Genomic DNA, 22,163 nt, shown 5'->3' with positions numbered 1-22,163 from the left:
TGCTGTCTAGTTACCCTTCTGAGTTCAACCTTGCTGGGTGCTTTGTATTCTGTGTATTCTGATTCTTTTCCTTGATGCACTTATTCTTGTGCTCAACTTTAAGTGTATGAGAAATCCCAGCAGTTCAGGCTAAATGTGTGCTCAAATGTTGCAATAAAGCTGTGTTGTTCTGCACTTCACAAGATAAAGTCTCTTCAGAGGATCTTGGAATCCCTCTGAAGCATTATTTAATTGATCTTTATGATATTTCTGCAACAAATGCAATATTGTTCTTTTCCTTAGGACTCTAAAATGACCTATGAAAGGTAAAAGTCATGATCCATCTGGGAAAGTCTAAAGAAAGGAATTAAAATGTCTTAACTATGAATGTCAAGGTATGTGTACTAAACAATTTTAGCCATGAAAATGCCATTATACCTTACTTCAGTAACCCTGAAGTTTAGTAAATATTATTTGTGATACAGACCAATGTAACTGAATCTCAGTATAATTTAGGTTGGAAATGGCAAGACACTTCACCTATAGTAAGTTCAATATTAGCAGGGGGCAGCAAATCATGGATGAAAAAGCAGGTGTAAAGCACCAGTGAATATGTATAAAATGCTATATGGACTTTTTCCTGTCTTATTTTTGTCTAGACTAGTTACAATTCATTCTGTGGGCTGTTAAGATTTCAATTACACATTCTTGATTTTACACAGAAGCTATGTTTCCTTTTGCCCAAAACATGGTTTTGAATAAAATATTTTCATACTTTTTCATAGAAGAATATATATATAGGGTCTATTAATGATGGTTCTTTTTTTTAGTTTTTCTCTTTCAACAGGCAACAAATACAGCAATCAAAACAAACATTAATGTCTAATTTCTATGTTTTGAAATATCATGGATTGTTAGAAAAATGTTAGGAAAATATGAATTTAAATATGGTATCTAGTTTTGCTTATATTAGCATATATTTACTTTAAAAATGTAAATCTGACTCCACTAAGGATTTATTTTTTCAAGAAGTCCACTCAAATTAAACAGACTTCTTGGCATCCGAAACTCAAATGTTCTTAGTCTACGTTTCTTCCAAGATAATCTTTATCACTAATTTTGTTGTTGTTGCTGTTTTGATTTCAGGTTTTTTTGGGTATAGTAAGTAATCTGAAATAATTTAGTTCTTTTCTAATTCCTGGTTTACAGCCCTATTTTGTTCTAGGTGTGATGTAGAAAAAGGCTTGAAGTAACACAAGGCTGAATGATAAATAAGTGTCTGCTCTAGATGGGCTGAGCAAGAGAGAAGTGACTTTCATTTGACTAAGAAAGACTTGATTACAGTAAACCAAGTTGCTTTAAAATGGGCATTTAAGGTCCTTAGCAATGCTCTGGGATACCAAAGATATCTCACTCAGATGGCAAATACCACACAGATCTTAGGAAAGCCAAATTCTTCTCCAGTCCCACAGTGCTCAAAATGACAGCAAACATTCATATGGAGACAACTTTACCTTGTTGAGCATTAAAAATAAATGCTTTGAGATGGGTGTCTGTAAGCTTTTATCAGTCCTTATAGGAAAACAGATTGTAAAATTCTATCTGTTGAGAAGAAAGGAGAGAATTTTTCCTAAAGTTAGTACCTACAGTAGGCCAAATGCCTTGCTGGTGAGAACACCCATCTTTCTCCACAAGGTATAGCAGTGACCTAGCACAGCTCATAAAATCCTGCTGACATCATGCATTCCATGAGATGAATACTGAGATACCAAATTATGTAAAATTCTTCAATGCTTCCTGTTTTGTCTTCTGTTTGTTTGGTGGAAATATCTAATGACAAGAACTTTCCTGAATTATGTGAAATAATACATTGCTTTGCTAGTGGATTTGCAGGCTTGTAGTTTGCACATAATTTAGGGTCCCATATGCTGCACACTGTTCTTAGAGCTGAATAGATCTATTGATTTGTTCATGAGCAGTACTACAGATCATCAGCTTCACAGTATTGTATTCTTATTCACTTCAACCTGAAATGCACAGCCTTTGTCATCTATGACAAAGAGAGTGGGGCAGAAATGTTTCCATAAGCGATATCTTGCAGATAAGTGATACTTCTGAAAAATATATGCATCTAGGCTGTTTATATCACTTTGTTTTAAGAACAACATACATCTTCACAGTGCCTTTCCCCAGAAAAAAGGTATTAAATTGAGAATATTTGGTATAAAACTACTGCTGACTTACGAGACATCACATAGGAAATCTAAAATGAGTCTGAAGTTAAAGTTAGGACTTTGGCTTGGGATTAAGACAGGTGAATACTGGTGTCTTTTTATGCCATCCCTACCCAATTTGCCCTTTCTTTTTAATGGGATTTAGAATTCTTTGAGACTAGAGAGAAAATTATTTTAAATTTATCTTGCTGACAAGTTAGCTGAATGTTCCTCTGAACTCCTGTATTTCTGCTCAAGGGATTCAGTTCAGCTTTCCATAAACAGACCCCTATTGCCACTTATGATGCTTTAATACATTCACAACTTATATCCATGGCTGTAGCAGATATAACACAGGAGGCCTCTTAAATGCACACTTTTCTGGTATGAATGGTCAACATACAAAATACAGCAATCATGTGAAAAGTTGATAAATTAGGTAAGAGTGGTAAAAGGAAGAATGTGAAAGCTTCAAGGTGTGAGAAGAATTATTTGTTGGCAAGTTCTTGGTATGAAAAGCTTTATTTTGAGGTGTGTGTGCAATAAAAGTGAAATTGTGAGACCCTTCCACCAGTGTGCTGTTGTGGGGATTCATTTTGGATGACAATCTAGGGACAGTTTCAGCTCTGCTTTCTCCTCCCCCCTAAACAGCATCACTGTCCTCCTCACCAGGTTTTTCAGAAGCTAATATATGTCTGCTGTGCTGAGCAGAAATTCTGTACCCCAAGAAACCTTTTCTAGTATGAATTTTATAGATAATTTGATTTTATAAAGTCTCTCTGCTGCAATAAACACATGATTCTAAAGTAGCAGAAAAAGATGTTTCATTAAATCACTCTCAAGCATCCTAGTTAGGACTTGCCTTTGAAATTGCATTGTGTATACTCTCTGAGAAAATATTACATTTCTGGTGTGAGGTGTAGTTATCTTCACAGCCACTTAAGATCTGTGAAAAAAAAGGAAAAGGTCATAGTAAAAATCCTTGTGACAAGGACTTGGGATCCAAGTAGTTTTGCAGTATGATATTTTCAGGCTTTTGTACCTGGAGAAAGAATAGAAAAAAAAAATTAAGAAAAAAAAGAAACCACTCAAAAATTTTTAAAAAACCTCATGAATTAAAAGGCCTGTCTCACAGCGATTGTGAGCTTGGACTTTACTAATGCATGTGCATCTTTTCTTGTCCTTGATCCATATTCTTTGTGAGTTCAGGAAACCTTAATGGCAGTTGTTGTTGTCATAATTGGGAAAGACGATTTTCATCTGCTTGGGCTTTGCATCAAGGAAATTGAAGCTGTGTCAGGGCTGGTTTAAGCTGGATATCAGGGAAAAGTCCTTCACCCAGATGGTGGCTGGGCACTGGAACAGGCTCCCCAGCACCAAACTTGACAGAGTTTAAGAAGTCTTTGCACAATGCTCTAAAGCACACAGTGGAATTCCTGAGGCTGCCCTGTGTGGGACCAGAAGCTGGACTTTGATGACCCTTGTGGGTCCCTTCCAACTCAGGATGTTCTGTGATTCTGTGAAATTACTGAGTTACCTTTTGAGGCACATGGTTTCAGCATTTCTACATACCCACAGAAGAATATTACCCATTTATTGCTGATAATTCATGATTCAGTCCTGAAAACCATTATTATTTTTCTTATTATGCTTGATGCTATGTGCCCTCCAGTTTGGAGTGTGAAACATTTCACTGCTAGTTGTTTTTTCCTCAGGTATGGATTATATCTATACTTGTTGACCACTCAATACAGTAGAAATTCAGTACTAACTGCTGGCACAAATATCCACTTGCATTGCTGTGTTTTGTTCTCCTAATGAAACAGGAGGCCTTTGAAGTGCTCTATGTGCAGGAAGAAAGACACAGAGACATACTTCTTTAGTTATTGTCACCTTTGTAAAAGACCACAAAATCTCAGACATAGAGACATAGTTACAGCTTGTGCTACAGCAGGGTACAATCAGAAGATCCAGTTAGAAAAGGTGAGTTCCACTCTGTGGTTCCCAGACAAACATTGAGTGGATGAGAGCACAGAAATTAGGGAATTTAATATTTATTTTTAACAAAAGGGGAGAAAAACCTTATGGAGTTAGTGTTCAGCTTTAAAAGATCATGGAATGGGTCAGAAGAGGAAATAAATAAGCAGGCAGAAGAGAGAGATTAAGTTTTCATCTTCATCTGGAAATGAACCGAACTATAGGGAATTCAAGTTAAGCAGAAAACAAATACCAAACCCAAAGATCTGCAAGTGAGAAAGAGAAAGAGCAGAGTTGTCAGATTGACCTGGCTGGGGTCACAAGGAGGAGATGTGGACAACCTGGAATGCACAGCATGGAATCAAAAGCATTGGAATGGGCTTTGACCCTGGAAAGGGCTGCCCAGGATGGTGGAGGAGTTGCCAACCCTGAAGGAGTTGAGGAAACAGCTGGACATGGGACTTGATGCTTTAGTTGACAAGGTGGTGAGTGGACTCAATGATCTTGGAGGTCTTTTGCAGCCTTAATAATTCTTTGTTTCTTTGATTCTGTGAATGGAAATAAAACTGTGAAGTTTCACTACATGCTGACCATTCCTGGATTTTCCAAACTACACAGACAACTCTAATCTTGGCATTTGCTGTCCAGTATTGAATGCAACACTGCCTTACAGAGAATGTAAAATTTATTTTGAAGTAATACACATAAAGTTCAAATATTATATCACTTCATATTGATTTAATGTTATTTGTAATGTTTTGTATTGATCTAAGCGGAAAAGGAAATTAATTACACTAAAGGACAGTAAACACTGATACTCAGAAAAAAATGTTTATTACATACAAACCCAAAAATACCCTGTCCAGAAACCAAAATATTCCATGTATTTACATTTTAAATTCTTTCTACATTTTGAAACATTAAAATAATGTAAATGTGAACAGATGGAGTTACATCAGCAAGTAAAATATGGGCAAGTAAGACATGGATGTTGATCTTCCACTTTAGAAGAACATTAGGGCTTTTGTTTTAGGATCTTCAGTACCATTTAACTACGGGAAATAACTAAATAAATTCTTAACATATATATCTCTTTACAGTAATTATGATTTATTTTCACTGGAATATTAGAGTATTACCTACTTCTCACCCTTGTGATAGTTTTGTTATCCTGAGTAGTAGTGACAGTTATAAGAGTTTATTACTTCATAGCATCATAAAGCTAAGATATGAATCCCATCCTTACATTATTGTTCTATAATGTCTAATAAAATAAGTCTTGAACTCAGTTTGGGTTTCTGTTTCCAGCAGACCTGGAGATTTAGATTAGAATCATAAAGATAGATATAATAAAAATATTGCAGTGGTACCTTCAGAACCGTGGGTGACTTCTGCCAGAAAAATATAAATAAATGAATGTAAGAAAAATATGCAACTGCTAGTTAACAGTCTTTGCTCTGAAAACACATAAGGAGAAAAACTATGAAGAAAAGTGTTATTTTTACTAACATTCTTCATTTTTATTGAAGTTAGATAATGTTCACAAAGTGTTTTCTTATGCTTGGATGATCAACATGAAATAAAGTGAATTGTGCTGGATAAGCATTATTAGTAAAAATATGTATTGTTAGATAAAGTGAAGTTTTGTGATACAACACAAAAACAAAGCAAGACTCTTGAGGTAGAAACTCTTTTGCTTTGAAAAGTCAATGAGTATTGATTTTGATATGAATGATGTTTGGTTTATATTACTAGCTATATAAAAGATTTTGATCCTTTCAATAGAATAGAAAGACAAATATAATTGTAGAGGATTTTTCTCATTAGAATAACTAAAAATGTAATAAAGCAGAGAGCTTTCAAAGATACAAGGTTCTTTATCTATTAAAGTGCATATTTCAAAATGTCGATTCTGCATATGCTGGAATTTAATTGAAAATTAAACTACATCATAGTGACTATTAAGAAATGAGAATAAGTGGATAGGCTATCTCCTTCAATGCCAGTGACTGGTTTTTTTTTGTTTGTTTTTTTCAGCCACTTTGGGAATCAGCTTCCAGAAACTGAAAGAGGCAGAACCTGCCAGTCAGGGCCTGGAGTATGGAGGTATCTCACTCCCTCTCTCTCTCTCTCTCTCTGGCTAATGGAAAATCCTTTTTCTCTCTAGTTAAAAAGGACATAGTCACAACTTATCTACCTCACAGCCCTTTGCAATACTAAACATGGAGAAATTAGCACATAATTAAACCAGTGTATGAATGTGAGTAAATGAGTATAATATGTATTAATGGGCATGGGTAAGACTGTTAAAAAGCTTTTCCAAAATGTGCCAATATCCTGGTGAGCTTCTGGTTGTGCAGACAACACTCTCTTCACACCACGCTGGGTCAATGCTGTGCACATCCCTGCAGGAATGTACATGCATATTTACACAGGGTTGTCCTCTCAATTCAGTAAGACATCATTGCTGGAAGCTTCCCTGCAGGAAGATAAGCTTTGCTGTTTATCCTGTTTAAAATGCACTTTATTCAAAGCCCATCTGGAGGAACTGTATGTTTAAACTGTGTTGTGGTCTAACCTGGTATCTAAACACTGGCACCTGCTCACTCGTTCCACCCAGGGGAATGGGAGAGAGAATTAGGATCAAAAATATAAAGTTCATAGATTGAGATGAAGACAGTTTAACAGGAACAAAATGAAAAGTATAATAAAAACAACAATAAAATAATTAGAAGTTACAAGTGATGCACAAAGCAATTGCTCACCATCTTTTGACTGATGTCCAGTCAGGTTCTGAGCAGTGGCCCCCAGACAGCTTCTCCTCCCCATTTCATTCACTGAACACCCCCTCCCAATTCCTTGTGCACCCCGAGACTCCTCGTTGTTCAGGTGGGGCAAGAAGCAGAAAAGTCCCTGACTGGATGCAGCCACTAAAACATCCAAATGTTTTCAATGCTATTCTCATCCTCAATTTAAAATGCAGCACTATACCTGCTACCAGGAAGAAAATTAACTCTATCTCAGCCAAAACCAGGATGGTAAGTAAAAGCTGATTAGCATAATTCAATCAGTCTATATCTGCTGAACACTCCTGTCATCTCCTCAAAGATTTAACAGAGCACTTCTTTTGCCTGACCTTTGCTCACTCTGACAATAATCTCTGAGAGAATTCCAGGAACATTTCTACACAAGACTTGCTAGGAATCAAGCAAGCTTTAAAAACTGGAAACATATAAAAGCTACTTCAGAATTATTTGTTATCTGCTAAAATGCAGATATTTTGCAGTGTGCATCATAATTGTTTGTACTAACTGGTAACAGCTCTAAAAAACAAAGGTAACCTAGGATAGATTTCAGTAATCAAGATGATTTACTTTACTTTAGGATGTATTGAAATGCTCACTGAAGACAAAAGAATGATTTTTTTTTTTATGCTTACAGATGAGATACTCTGGGGTATTGATAAAATTAAAAAAAAAAATTCAGTAGGAAATTATTCTGGATTTGATTAAAAGCTCATATAGCCTCATATTCAATCTGTAGAATTGACCACTGTGAACGGTGTAAGAAAAAGGGACAAGAGTGGGACGAGGATATTGCAATAGTTTCGAGAATATTTTCCCAGCACCATGATAGGTGATTCATAGGCCTCCTGAATCAGAAGACTTTTCTTCATGTTTAATAGCCTGTAATAGATATTTGTCCATTAATTTATCAAGTCCCTGTCAAAAAGTTCCATATTTTAGAAATCCATTAATGCTGACATTTGTCTCTTCCAAGTTTTCCATTTTTCCCTACTCACCTTCTCCACACCAGATCTGGTTTTACAGACCTCCATTGCATTAATTTTTCTCTGTCCCTTCTTCCTCTGCTTCCAGCTGTCATCTTTTCAAACAAAAGGCTCTTGATCTTGTTGAACAGCATCTTGATCTTGATTTTGAACAGATTCACACAATCATGGAATGGTTTGGGTTGGAAGGGACCTTAAAGATCATCTTGTTCCAAGCACCTCTCACATCCTGTGTCCCAGCTGGGACACCTCTCACTACACCAGGTTGCTCAAAGCCCAATCCAGCCTGGCTTCCAGGGTAAGGGCATCCATAACCACTCTGGGAAACATGTGCCTTACCACCCTCACAGCAAAGAATTTCTTCCTAATATCTAATCCAAATCTGCCCTTTTTCAGCTTAAAGCCATTTCCCCTTGTTCTATTCCTGTTTGCTCTTGCGTCTTCTTCAATCGTTTTTCTCAACAAGAAGGTGGCTCAAACTTTGCTTTAATATTTCTGTTTCTAATTTTACTCTTTATAAAGAAAGATGACTGTATTCTGCTGTACATACATCCACACAGTCCCTGTTGAGAGGTGCAGTTTTACAGGAGGAACCCTGAGGCCTGAGAGCTGCAATCTGTGTGTACACTATCTATTCTGATTAGAGAACACTCGTTTACCATTGCTATGCTTCTTTCACAACCCAGTTAATGCTAGATAGCTACATTTTCTGCAATTAAAATTTGTCAGAATAAAGAAAAATCTTTAGTTACAGTAGTGTATGTAAATACTGGTTAAATCCTTAAGGAATACAAAGTTGACTAGTAACTAGTTCACTAGTAACAGGACTCATTATATGATTTAGATTTATATGCAGGTTATATTCTGCTGTAAGCAAGAAATTTCTTTTCTCATATTAATCCAAGTTTAGAGCTTGTTGCTGAACAAACTAGTGGAAAATGGATGGTTCTTCTGCATTTTATAATCTCTGCTTCTCTCATTGAAAACAACCCAAACATAAATAGATAAAGATATGACTGGCTTATTCTTACTTTGCTAATGCATGTGTTTTTAGAATCCTGTTGTATTAATTATATATTACATTAGCATTCATTCATGCAATTAATGTTCTGTTATGTGAACAGACAATAATTACTGTTTACAGATTAATGGGGTCAGCTGTTGCAGGTGCTTTTAGTCAAATTTGGAAATGGTCAGCAAAACTTTTTTTTCACATATTTCTGATGGTTTTGACAGCATCAGATGTTACTGGTGCAGCTGAGATCCTTGTGATGTAGTTCTAAAAAAGAGACTGCAATGTTCTTAGCATGGGTCTGCAGGGCAAACCAATGCAGGAGCCCATGAAGAAGGAAACATTTTCCTTGCTGTGATTTATAACTCAGCATGAGAACTCGAGCTGAAGTAGTGGAGCACAGAAACAGGGGATTCTGGCAGTCATGAAGGCTCTTCATGTTATTTATTGATTGGCACAAGACCGATTCTTCAGACTTAAAGACTGTAATTCAGAAATCGGAGCCACCTTGGGTAAGCCCATGAGTATGGGAGGTCCAAGTGCTACAGCAGCATTCACAGAAGGTGTCACCCTAAACTGGGAACCGTCTTATTCCCTTTCTCTTGTGAGATCCTTAAACCTACGTCATATCTAAAAGTCAACAGGACCAGAGAGGGTTAACCTTGGCTGAGGGTCAAGCTCCCACACACAGCATCTCACTCCCTGTCCTCAAATGAACAGGGAAGAAAAAAGGGTGGAAAAGTTTGTGGGTTGAGATTAAGACAGGGAAATCCCTTACCAGGGATTCCTGCTGTGGGCCTGAAGCCCATCTATCCTTCCTTTCCCTCTATCCCCTGTGGGGTCTCTCTTCTGCTGCTCCATCCTTGGCTTTCTCCTCCTCTGCCACTGCTGCCTTTGGCCTGTTCTGGAAACTTTCTCCCTCAGGCATCACCAGCTTGGATGGCAGGGGTGTTCCCTGAATTTGGGTCACAGGGAAAGAACCTTATGGGAGACATCTCACAATATATAAGAAGCTGTAGAGTCTTACGTGAAACTTAAGGACTTAAAGTTCTTTTCTGATCTAAAGATTTATGGCTCAGAAAGTTATGGAAATATGTGTAGTCTCACAGTGAAGTTAGAGAGACATTCTGGTAAGAGATTTGCCATATGTCTTCAAATCTCCTGTAAATGGCTGTGATTCTATTCATAGGTATTATGCACAAGCCCTGAAGAAAGATGGCTGAAAAAAGGCTTTTGACAACAGGAATATATCTTGGTTAATAAGCTCCTTTGGAAATCTGAACAATCTTCCAGGATGTCTTCTGTTCTCATTTCCCTTTTCTTATATTAATTAATTTTCTGATCACCACTGATGGATATGTTTCAAGTGAGCCATAGTATGTCAAACTGATTTATAGAATAAAATGTCTATTTACTATTCCTGGATCCTTCTTCAATTAATATTGCAAAAGTGTGCTATTTATATAGTCAGGGAGGTAATTTGTCAGGACAATTGCTATTACCTCTTCCACCTCTTAGCTATAGTATTTCTTACAGTAAAACTCCAATACATACATGAGGGCCCTTACAGGTTCACACCCATTGTTTCTGTATTTGTAGATGGAACTGAATTTTAATTTAGATTTTTAGTTACTCTTAAAATAATGTATATTAACTCAAGTTAGCTTTGTGTTTATATTACTAGTTAGATTTGGGGTTATGTTATCCTTCTGTTAATACATGAGACCCTCAAAAATATAGAAATATTCAACTGGTTTCAAAGCAAAGACCTCACCCCTTTGAACACATGAATTTGTATCCCTGAAATGAAAGAGCAGACTCATTAGGTCAAAACATCCATGGGATGAAAATAGGGATGAACAGGGAGCTACCCTTTCTTTACTGTTGTAAAAGTACATACTACACATTTGCTGAAACTGTTCTAAAAAGAATGTGGTTCCAAGTTTTGGTCTGGGATATACCTCAAACTCTTCAAGTTTAAAACAAAACAAACTGTAGTGAAACAAAATAGGAATATATTTTTAATATCTAATCAAAGATAAGTGTTTGAAAAATGCACACATTTTTCATGATGCATGATGAGTTTACATTTAGTCTCCTAATTTCACCATTTGAACAGAACAAACAGAAAGACAAAAACTAACTGAACTGATCCACCTCATCTGAACAACTGAACCACTCTGATATAAAGTGACTAAAAATGTTAACAACTGAGATGAAGTATGTGGAGACTCTCTTGGGATTTGTTACCCAGCCCATCCTGGTCTTTGGAGAAAGAGTGTTGCCTTGACAGCAGGACTGGCAGATCTGAGCAAGTACCAAGTCCTCAATTCCTGTGTTCCACTGGCTTACAAGCACTAGATAATATCCAAGGCTTTTTAAGATGGTCAGGTACAATGTGTGTTGGAATAAAGTGAACAAAGTAAAACTTCTTTAAATATTTGGGTGAGTTATCTGGCACAGAGATTAGACACAGATGTTAATCAAGTACTTGGTTTATTCCTGCTACACTATATTGAGGTTATTATGTCTTGGTGTGTGGCAGGATGACTGAACATCAGGGAATGAAAAATTGTACTGAAACATCTGTTTTTCATATTTCTAATTAATATGAAGAGTCATTAGTAGCGCAGTTGTCAAAAAAGATGCAGCAAAAGGTCAGAAGTTTTCCTGATGTAATGGTATTTCATTGCCATTAACCTGGTCAATGAAATAAAACAAGTGACTTTTCATTTAGCAGCAACCAGCACTCAGGGAGTCCAGCTAATGGGACATGAAGATATCACACAAAGTCATTGGTTAAATTCAGCCTGTCTGCAGTCCAAGTGCAGTTACCTGGTAGTGGCTGGTGTGCAAGGAAGGGCTGATTTCAAAGGAACACAGACTCCTGGATATTTTTGTCTTCACACCTAGTGGCAGATTTGCTAAGCAGTTTTCTTTTTTGCTACAATTTATGCAGGAAACTTATGAATAACATCTCACCTTGCATCAGTGTGTAGAGAACTTGAAGATCAGAGCTGGAAAAAAAAAAAAAAAATTAGGTGCCAAGTTTCTCAGGTTGCCAAGTTTCTTTAAATCCAATGTGATTCATGAGCAAGAGTCAATTGGACTTTTCAAAGTACAGAAAAGTCCTGTTGGAGAACTTATACCAAAATGCAGCCATTCAAGGCTACCCCAACATCACCCAAATTCAGAAATTACGATCCCATAGTCAGATCCCTTTTCCTGGCATAGAAGGAATTAGAATATATTAAAAAAAAAACGTTTGAAAAGTGAGAAACATAACTATGAATTGTTCTTGATTGAAAAGTAAACCACATCCCCAAAGTATTTGAAGTCATGCTTACAAGATAATATGTTTCAGTGCTTGTTTGTTTTGTAAATCATTGCAGAAGATACTTAGCTATTCATAAAAATTTTAGGAAAAATGGTGTTCTATTTCTTAGGGTTATTAAAAGTCTTCACTTTTACTCCAGGATGAATTAAGTTAATCTAGTGTGAAAAATATCAAAAAATATATTAAGACTATAAGAAGACTTGAATTGATCTAAAGCAGAACTTAGCATGATATTGGTTTGTATTCCAATGAAAATTTACACTAAAGACATTAGATTTCTCCTTAAATTTAGTAGCAGAATAATCTGAGCAACCAAAAAGCAAGTTACTTTTTGCTCTTTTTACTGTAGATACACTTCTTAGCAGTAAAGATGTGTGACATCCACAGATAGAGAGTGGAAGAATAAGCAGCAGAAAAAAATAAACCACAGGAAGAACTCTCTGCCTTGTGCTAAGGCCACTGAACTGTATGAAAGATTTTGAGTAAAGTTCTTTCTTCTCCAGCTTTACCACAGTTGACACCAAATAGTTCTTGGGCCAGAAAGTAGATGCTATTTTTGGATCCAAGGCCAAAACTCAGATTGATTTTCCCAGCTAATAAGTCAAGAAGAAAGCAGAATGCTTTGTCACTACAGCTTTTTGTACCACGTCTCCACGTAAAGCTCAGGAGCTTTCAGAATCCTTGCAGAATATACCGAGTACCTTGAGTCCCACGGGACTAAGACAGGAGCAAGACTATCCAGTCATTAACAGAACAGCTCTAGACTTGTTGAAAGTCATGCTTTCCACACACAGAAGAATGTTTCAAGCTAACCAAGAAGACATTTTAAGAAATTAGTTTAGACTGCTAAAGTTGGATAACAGTTGCACCAGGGTATAAATGATGCTTTTGGACAATAAAAATAAGCATATACTAAATATTAGGATTGTGTTCTAGCTCCAGAGACTCTGTGCCCTGACTAATATCCCAGCTCTACAGCAAAATAATATGTGAATGCCAGCCATCTACTTCCTTTCACCTCTATCCTTTACCATGATATGATTTTCACACAAGTGAAGCACGGACACAGGGGCTGATCTGCAGCCAAATCCAGCCAAATTATGGGGAAACCTGGATTTATATGGCAGACTGCAGGTTTTTCAGTTGTCAAAAAATATTGATTTCTCTGCTCTCTGTCCTAGCATTGCTGAGTGATTCTCAAAATCAAAATTCTAATTCTAATCACAAAATTCTATGGCTGAATTGTTGAGACACTGGAATCTTTGTTTCATATTCAGGTGAAGTATTGGCAAGTGACCAAAATGAGAGAAACTTAGGGCTGTTATTCTGTGCATTGCTGTATTTACTCTGTTGCTTCTTGCACTAGGACATTTTCTGTAAATTGAATTGAGGAGAAGTAAAACAAATACAGTTAAGATACCATCAATCCCTTAGAAGATTCTGACTATAAACAGCAATGTTTGTACTTTAAATAGGAGATACCAAAACTCATTTCCTGTCCTGCTATCAATATGCAGGTGGTCCTGTCTTTTTTAAGTGAGACCAAGATAAACAATGAAAAGCAATTTCAAGAAAGGTCTTTTAACTATGAAAATTAAATTTAAAAAAACAGTTATATTCTGTGTTATGTTTTGTCATATTGCTGAACTGTGGCAACCACTACAAAGAAGAGCATTGCAAAAGCAAAATTAATTAATCAATTAAATCTAATGATGCATATGTATTATTGGTATATTTTCTATTTTCTTTTGCTTGAATTCTATTTATTTTTCTTTTGGGCGAATTGGAATGATGCACAAGCACATGCCTCCAGTACAAATGAATTCTTAGATAAGTTACTGATTTATCTGAATTCAGTAATTTTCCTGTTCCTGTCCACCATGCACTTTTGAATAGAAAAGTCTAACCAGAAGAATATCTGTAAATAGTCAAAAATTTCACGTTGCTCCAAGGATAAATTCTCCCAGTGGCATCTTATATGAGTGGCTGAGTCAGTGCTTTGGTGGCATGTAACTGTGAACCCTTGAGCTAATATCCCCTGGAAAATATATTTTCAAGAACAGTATTTCTTCTCACCTTCATCTCCTTGGACTGCCTGCAGCAAGGGCTGACTCAGTTATCGATTAACAAGCTGAACTCTGAGGAAGCTGAAGGAAGGGACCCAGTTGAACCTGTTTGCATGTCAGTGCTGAATTTCAGTTATTACTGCAGTGAAAGCATATTGTCTTACTGTATTCAGAGCTCTGATACTGTGCTTTAGAGCAAATTAGGTACTGAAACCTTCTGGAAAAAATCCAGTTCTATTTTTAACTACTAAATAAATAAATTGGACAAAGATAAAATGGCTGTCCAACAACACAGTGATAAGTCTTCATTTATTATGCAGTTCTTTTTATGGTACACCATGCAGTTTTTATTTCAAAGGATAATTAGAGATAGGTTCTCAGTTTCACTGTAATTTGCTATAAACAATGCTTTTGTTTCAAACTGCATTGCATTTCATCAGATATTGTTGTAACAAAAAATGTTTTCTCATATACATCAGTAAAAGCTCTTGTGGCTTTAAGGTTGGCTTGTTGAAATACATTTGTTTCTCCACAGGTTTTCAAAATGCATAAGTCTTTTCTTAAGGAAGTATGCTGTTCAAGAAGACTAATGGGAAAAGCATGTTCAAAGATCCCAACTGGTGGTCAGGAAAACAAGGGCAAATTTCTTACCTGCTACTAAATTTAGTCATTCCCTTACTTATTTGTGTTAGCATCTCAAAGGCAAAGATTTTGATCCAGCCAAGCAAATAAAAATAATTTTGATTCCTAAGATAAGCATGTGTCGATCTATAATTGATTTGAATATTAAATCACTGATGATTCTGGACCTCTGCATGGAGAGGAACATTTTCTTTTCTACATTCCTTTCTCCACTGAAGCAATGCAATTTTTTTATTTCATTCTTTTAATTTCTTCTGCCTTCATTGATTGCATATGGCAAACCAAAGATAGTTCTGGATTTGTACCTTCATAGCTGCAGATTTCTAGTGACAAAGTCTTCAATCTTGGGAACACAGCTGCTGCTCTTCCAATTTCCATGCCTTCCCACTGCTCTCTGAGCATTCCTACTGTTCAAGTTATCATCAGTGCACAAGGAGTCACTCACTTATCAAGTACTTATACACCACTTTCCTGATGATAAATGTTTCGAGTTCTGTACTGCCTAGAAGTCAGTGGAATAAGGTTCCCGTTGGAGTGGGGACCACACAGAATTTGAACAAAGAAGAAAAAGAAAACTTTCTCTAGTTAAGAAATCTTGCAGATCTAAATAGAAATCTCAGCAATATAGACAGCTTGGAGACCCTGAGAAAGCCAGAATTGTTTGGCATAACAACAACTTGCTGTGCATTTATCTATTTTGTGTAAGAACAAATGTGTATTTTAAGAAGAATCCTAAGAACAAAGTACTTGCTTTTGCTCAAACAAGTAAACCTTCTTCCCACACAGTTTACAAAGACACATTTGAAAAGCAGAGTTCAAGGAAATGCAGTGGAAATCATTGTAAGATGTACATATAGCCAAGACATTATTACCCCATCCTTTCATAAGAATAGACTGTCAGGTTTTTTTATGTTCATTGAGCTGCCATTTGTCAACACCTATGCTGTCAGCAATTTCTAAATTGTTTTGTGCACCACTGTAAGACTGAGCAATGGCTGTGTTGTAGCTGCCTATACATTTCCCCATACATTGGAGGAGGTGGAGAAAATAGCTACAAAATTGAGCAAAGGAACAAATCTCAATTTCCATTGGCTACTGAGTATAGGATTTGGTTTGATACCCATCACTGCTTTAACTCTTAACAATTTTAATAACTGCACAAATATATAGGGATATAAGAGAAATAAATTGCAATAATCTGTTTGACTTTGTAAATTATACCTAGAAACTTCCCCAGAAGCTTTCTCCCACTCATTTTACTGTAGAAATATCTAAATTATTATGTCCATTTGAGTGGTCTGTTAAATCAAAAAAATCTATTTCACTTATTCTAGCTTATCTATCTAAGCTTTTCTTTGGCTTATGAAACTCATGGATGTTGTGTCTAAATCATGAATCACGTAAAGTGCTAAAAAAAGCCTTTCTTATTTTAAAATCCCCTTGAGTCCTAGAAGAAAGCTCTTTTACCCAGACTGACACAGTGATAGATCCTATTCCACTCATGCATTTGATAGAACATGTCATCATCATTTACTATTTTATTTCTTTCAGCTGGGGATGCGTGTATGTTTGTGGAGAAAGACAGGCTTAAAAAGAAAGTTAAAAATAATGTTTTCATTTTGTGTTTGGACAAGATATACATTTTAAGTGCTCAGTTTCCGAATCAGACAAAATACTACTGAAGCTTAAATGACTTCTTAATAGTTGTAGGCAATTTAGAAGCACTTAGAAGTGACACAGCTTCCATTGCTGGCCAATTGTTGAAGGAAGTATCATTTGTCAAAATGGTCTCCAAAATGATCCATTTTTTAAGTGCCTCCAATGCCTACATATCAATTTCAAACATATTCCTGAGTGTTTAAAAGTTATCTAATAAATTTTGCTGTAGTGTATTCTGTTTGTGCCTCAGAGACCATTACCAAATCCATACTCACAGTGACAGCCTCATGGTACACAGTTTTAATTCTGACCTTCCACTTTCAAGAGAACCAGCTATTAAATTCTGAATTGCAGCACTTTTCAAAATCTGTTGAGCTGCAGACTTTGTAAACAAACTAATCCATCAGCAGATATCAGCACTATAAGTGAAAAAGGAAGAATAATTTGATGGCTACGGGTAAGAGAACAATGAACATGTTAAATTAATGGGAGATATTACTTGGGAAAATGTAAGCTCTTTCATAAAAGTCCTTTAAAATTTAAATTCTTTTCTTTCTCACCTCTAAATCTCATGCTTTGACAGCAATTATAACAATAATATGGTTCCTGTTAGTTTCCTGTAGTAGGTGGCCTGCACACAGGCTAATGTCTGCATTTTTCCTTTTAAGCTGAATGCAAAAGTGAGAGTTTGATTTTATAGGTTTTGGTCTATAAAAAGCATTAAAAAAAAAGTACCCAAACCTGGGTACTTTTCTGTACCCAGAAAGAAGACAAGTGGAATCTTGAAATTAATTAACCACTCTGTTTTCCAAAGAACTAGAAGAGCAATAATATATGGATTTGACTACGGCCTAATTTGACAGAATGATTTAATCAAACATGAGTATAGTGTACTAGTTCCTGGGCCCAGCTTCACAGGAAATACCAGGAAAATATCAACACAGTGATAATGGCATTATTACTGCTTTGCTAACACTTAGATGCACCACTGAGAGGAGATTGTGTTGGTGATACTCAAAACACCAGAGGAACACAGGTGCCATGTGCAGACAGGATTCATTCAGCATGGAAAGGATGGTGCATTTCTAATAGGCCCATTAGTTCATCACCAGGCACAAAACAACAGGTCTGGACTCTGGGCTGAATCCTAACAGATCATAATTTCCCATGTGAATTGCATCATTCAATTCAGGGTATTTGCAGAAGAAACAATCCTCCAAAGCCAGGTGTTGAAAACCTGCACAGTCAAAGTCATTAAGACCATTGCAAAAAGAGTATTTCCTGAGCTTTGCTATTAATTTGTTCTGTGACCTTTGGCAAATATCCTGGCATTTTTGTTTGCACAGGCTTTGTCCAGCCTGGGAATTTGGAATTCAATTGGAATCTGAAAACTCCCTTATTGTGAATCAGTGGTCTCCTGCCCCCAGCCTGCACCCCTATAATATAAATAGCAAATGTGCAACACAGAACTATGAGCTGCACATATTCTTTTCCTATCAAGCTAAAAATCCCCTCATACGAATCTTCAAAGGCTTCAAAAAAGCAGAAATGGGAGATTTATTTCCATATATACTCAGTATTACAGTAAAGACAAAAGGAAATGAATTCTGATTCAAGGTTTGGAAGTTCTGCTGGGATTTACATTGCCAGGGCAATTTCACTATTAATGCTCACCAAAATAAAGATGCTGAAAGTCAGAAACTTGAAAATCTTTAGATTTCCATATTCAGTAGTCTCTTGCCTTTTTTTAAGGATTTCTGTGTTCTATAATTCAGGTTTCCCTTTCTTTTTCAGATAGGTCATGTATTCCCTTGTATAAAACCCCACTCATAATATTTTATGTTTCTTTATAATGTTAAAACACCCTAAAGCTTTCCAAGTTAAATATGTATCTTTTGAAATGTGTACTTTTTTATACACATGTGCAGTTAAATTTATATGCAAAACTGTTGAGCAAGTTTAAAAGTTTAAAAAACTTATCAGTTTTGATTGTTATCTAGTGAAGAGAAAGCTGGAGAGATAACTAGAATATGTCTTATGGAAACTATTTTATAGTACAAAACAGAGACCAATTTATTTTGTTTATATTAAACAAAATCATGGGTCTAGTTTCCAGAAAATATTTTCATCAGTGAAATAGACCACAGTTTCTTCCAAAGGAGTAAGCTTTGGACATTTTCTTTCTTATCTTGGACTTTGGAAGGAGATTGCCAGATCTGCTCAACTGATATAAAATGGCCTAACTTTGTTTCTCTGTGGAGCTGCAAGGTCCCCACAGTGCTGGGGGCTCTGGGTTGCCCCTGATTGTCCCCATCCCTCTCTCTGGTTCCCCAAGAATCCCCTGCTCCCTGAGTCCATGGAGTCACCAAACTTTGCAACATCCTGCCTGTGCAGTTGATCTTCCTTGTTATTTTCCAACCTATCATGATTAATAAATGAGTTTTGGAGAGTGAATGGGAAAAATTGTTTCAGTTTATGGGAGGCTTTTAGAGCCATCTAGCCTAAGCTGTCAAGCAAAGAACTGAGGGGAAAGTTTTATAAAAATATAAATACATGTCACTTGCTTTGTACTTCATGTACGACAGGAAGTGAGCAGAGTAGTTATGAATGCTGCAAGTTAGAGTGAATATGATGTGAGGATTGAGAGTCATTAAACCCCTCAAAGAAACTGGATAAGATAAATTTGTTCTGAAGAGTACATAAGAATTTAAACAAAGTGCTGATAAGGTTTGGAGATAAAGAGGAGCAAACAGTGGAAACTGAGGTCCTAAACATCATTAAGGAGCAGCATTGGGACCACAGAAGCAACACAAGAACTTAATATTCTCTCCAGTGATCAAACCTCCTTCAGCTGCAGTTTTGCTTGTTTAAACATATTTGATGTAGTGTATAGCTGTTGATAATAAAATGATTCCTCAGGGGCTGTATTGTGTCATTCCACTTGTGCTTTGAAGGAAGCCAGAGTGGGGTTTCATCCTCCCAGCAGGGTTTCCCTTTCTGTCTCATTTTGAAATCAGTTCTGAGTCAGACTGTGAACCTCAGCAGGGTGGCCTGACCTGAGGGAGGCAGGACCCATCAGCTGGTGTGCAATAACTCAAGTGAATAAACCAGTTTTGGTATTGTGCAACCACAAGAATGCAAAACCACCTTAAGACCAGCTTGGAACTTGAGCAGAGATCACTGCAGTCTGCTGCAGACTGTCATCCCAAGATTATCTTCCTCTCCTGAAACATATCATTTATTTAAACATATAATTTAATAGATATAATTAATATATAAATATATAAGTTAAGAAAAATGTAATTGAAAAAAGGAATCAAAAAGATATCTGAGCTAAACAAAGCCTTTAGGGAGCTCCTTTAAACTCAGGAGTAGAGCTGAGCAAATAATTAAATCTTGGGTTTATATGAGCTCTGGAAAAAATATTTTGGAGTGAACAAACTTTGCTTTTCTCAAAAGTAAAGATTTTTTTATTATTAAGTAAAAATACATTTTATTTCAAGATCTGCAAAAGAACAAACATTTTTTTTTGCCTCAAATTGCTTTCACTAGTACACTTTCAAAAAAAAAAATCAGAAAAAATATCATTGTTATTTTAAAAGTTTTGAAATAAAAAGCATTATTTTAAGTTACTTTTTTAATGGCTTCTATGATTGACACAAATCTGTATTTTCAGAGGAAAACACACTGCACCTATCTTTACTCAAGAGACTACAGATCATACAGCTGAACTCAGCTCAAAATAGTCAGAGTCTCTTTCAATTATTTTCTTCTGTGTTTAAAGTAACATGCTTTGTTTTGTTAGCTCTTTTTAATTTTAACTAATTCCCTGTATTTACTCTGCTTCTAGGATAACTAAGTGCATATGAGAACCAAATGTGCCTCATGAATCAATTTTACCAAAGGGAGGAAAACAAAAATGAAAAGGCAAAGTCAAAAATACAGAAGGAGAAGAATTTTTATGAGGAGCAGGATCTTCCAAAAGACAATCAAGAACTTAGATAGAATATTATGTATAAGAACAGGTCTGTCTATCCAAAGCTGAGAAGTAATTTATTTTTTTTCTCATGTTTGACATTTAAAATCACATTAGTCTGTGACCCCAAAATAATACATTGACACATCTTGGAGAAACTCGACATAGCACATCTGGATGCTTCACTTTTTCAAGAACTATTCTTTCAAATAACTGTTGCACATCTAAAAAGCAAGCTGCTGTTTCAAAAATAATTGCAGTGAGTAGAAGGAAAGCTAACAGCAGTACACGCAGATTCCTTGCAAAACAGCAGATGCAGAGGTTCTTGGGCTACCTGAATTATTTATGGTTGATTCGGCACATCTCTAGTAATGTCTGAGGCTTTATAGGTCTCTGAAACACATCCAAGAAAAATTCACCCATATTCATGCACCTGCATACTTTCAATTATAAATACCATGGATTGTGTGAGCCAGTCATTTAGAAATTTTGGCTGAATCATTCAGAGGGTAACTCGACATACTTTGTGCTGTGGTCTGCAAAAGCCTCACATTTATTTGCAGGCAAATTCATTTTAATTCAATGACTTTCAAACATGATGTGATTCAATAGCACAGAGACATGGGAATCACAATACCATCACAGATCAATGTTCCCTCTAGTCTGACTTTGACTCCAATTCTGCACCTGGATCCAGCAACACAAAATCCTACCAAAATCAATGGGACTGCACTGACATAGGATGCTCAATAGCTGAGGTGTCTGTTGGGCACGGCCCTTCAATACTCAGAGAAAAGATTTCTCAAGAGTAAAGTGGGTACTTCAGTAACTTTCATGTACCATTAATAGCTAATGTTATTTACTTAATTATTTTTCTCCTTTAAATATGCTTTTAACCTCCTTGTGTATCTGCATATAGATCACCATGAATTTTGTAGGTGTGAATATTGCATAAAATCTCAATTACGCATTCAACAATGTTCAAATACCTGCAATCAAATCCAAGTGTTTTGTATACTAAAAAGAACAAAAAGCAACCAGCCAAAAAAAACCAAAAACAACCAGCAACAAAAAAAACCACCTTGCTATTGCAAAGCAATATCCAAAAATGGATGTTTAAACAAGCAACAGATTATTGAACATCTAAAAAGTCTCAGATTTAAAATACAAGGATTTAAATTTGGGGGTCTGTATGAAACCATCAGGATAAAAAGAAAGATCAGATTAACCTTCTGCTTTCTCAATGTCTAATTATTTTTTTACTTCCCAGAATCATTTCCTGGACAGAATGGAGTAGGGTTTTATTTAGCCCATATATGTCCTATGTTCATGTGCATTTTTTTTTCTTTGGTAACAAATACTTAAATCTTTTTTCTTCAGCTGTTTTAGTGTACAGAAGGTCTTTCAATTATTATGGCTTAGGGTAAAGAAAGCTGAGTCCCTAAGAGTAGGACTTCACTGTGTTTTATCTGTACACAATATCAAACTCCTTCTTCAAAACCCAGAGTATTT

At 36.1% G+C, this 22,163-nt stretch overlaps 1 long non-coding RNA gene across 1 annotated transcript; it reads left to right on the top strand.

Annotated features, from left to right (window-relative positions):
* Window positions 1-264: 264 nt before the first annotated feature.
* Window positions 265-10,352, top strand: LOC111945299 (uncharacterized). The gene is made up of 3 exons (XR_002871595.2): window positions 265-374; window positions 6,207-6,275; window positions 10,161-10,352. It is a non-coding gene; the product is annotated as an uncharacterized LOC111945299 (long non-coding RNA).
* The last annotated feature ends 11,811 nt before the right edge of the window (window positions 10,353-22,163 follow it).

Source organism: Cyanistes caeruleus, chromosome 1, assembly GCF_971803275.1.
Source record: "Cyanistes caeruleus chromosome 1, bCyaCae1.hap1.1, whole genome shotgun sequence".
Lineage (NCBI taxonomy): Eukaryota > Metazoa > Chordata > Aves > Passeriformes > Paridae > Cyanistes > Cyanistes caeruleus.
Note: the sequence above shows the minus strand (reverse complement) of the source record. Positions and strands in the feature narration are given on the sequence as shown.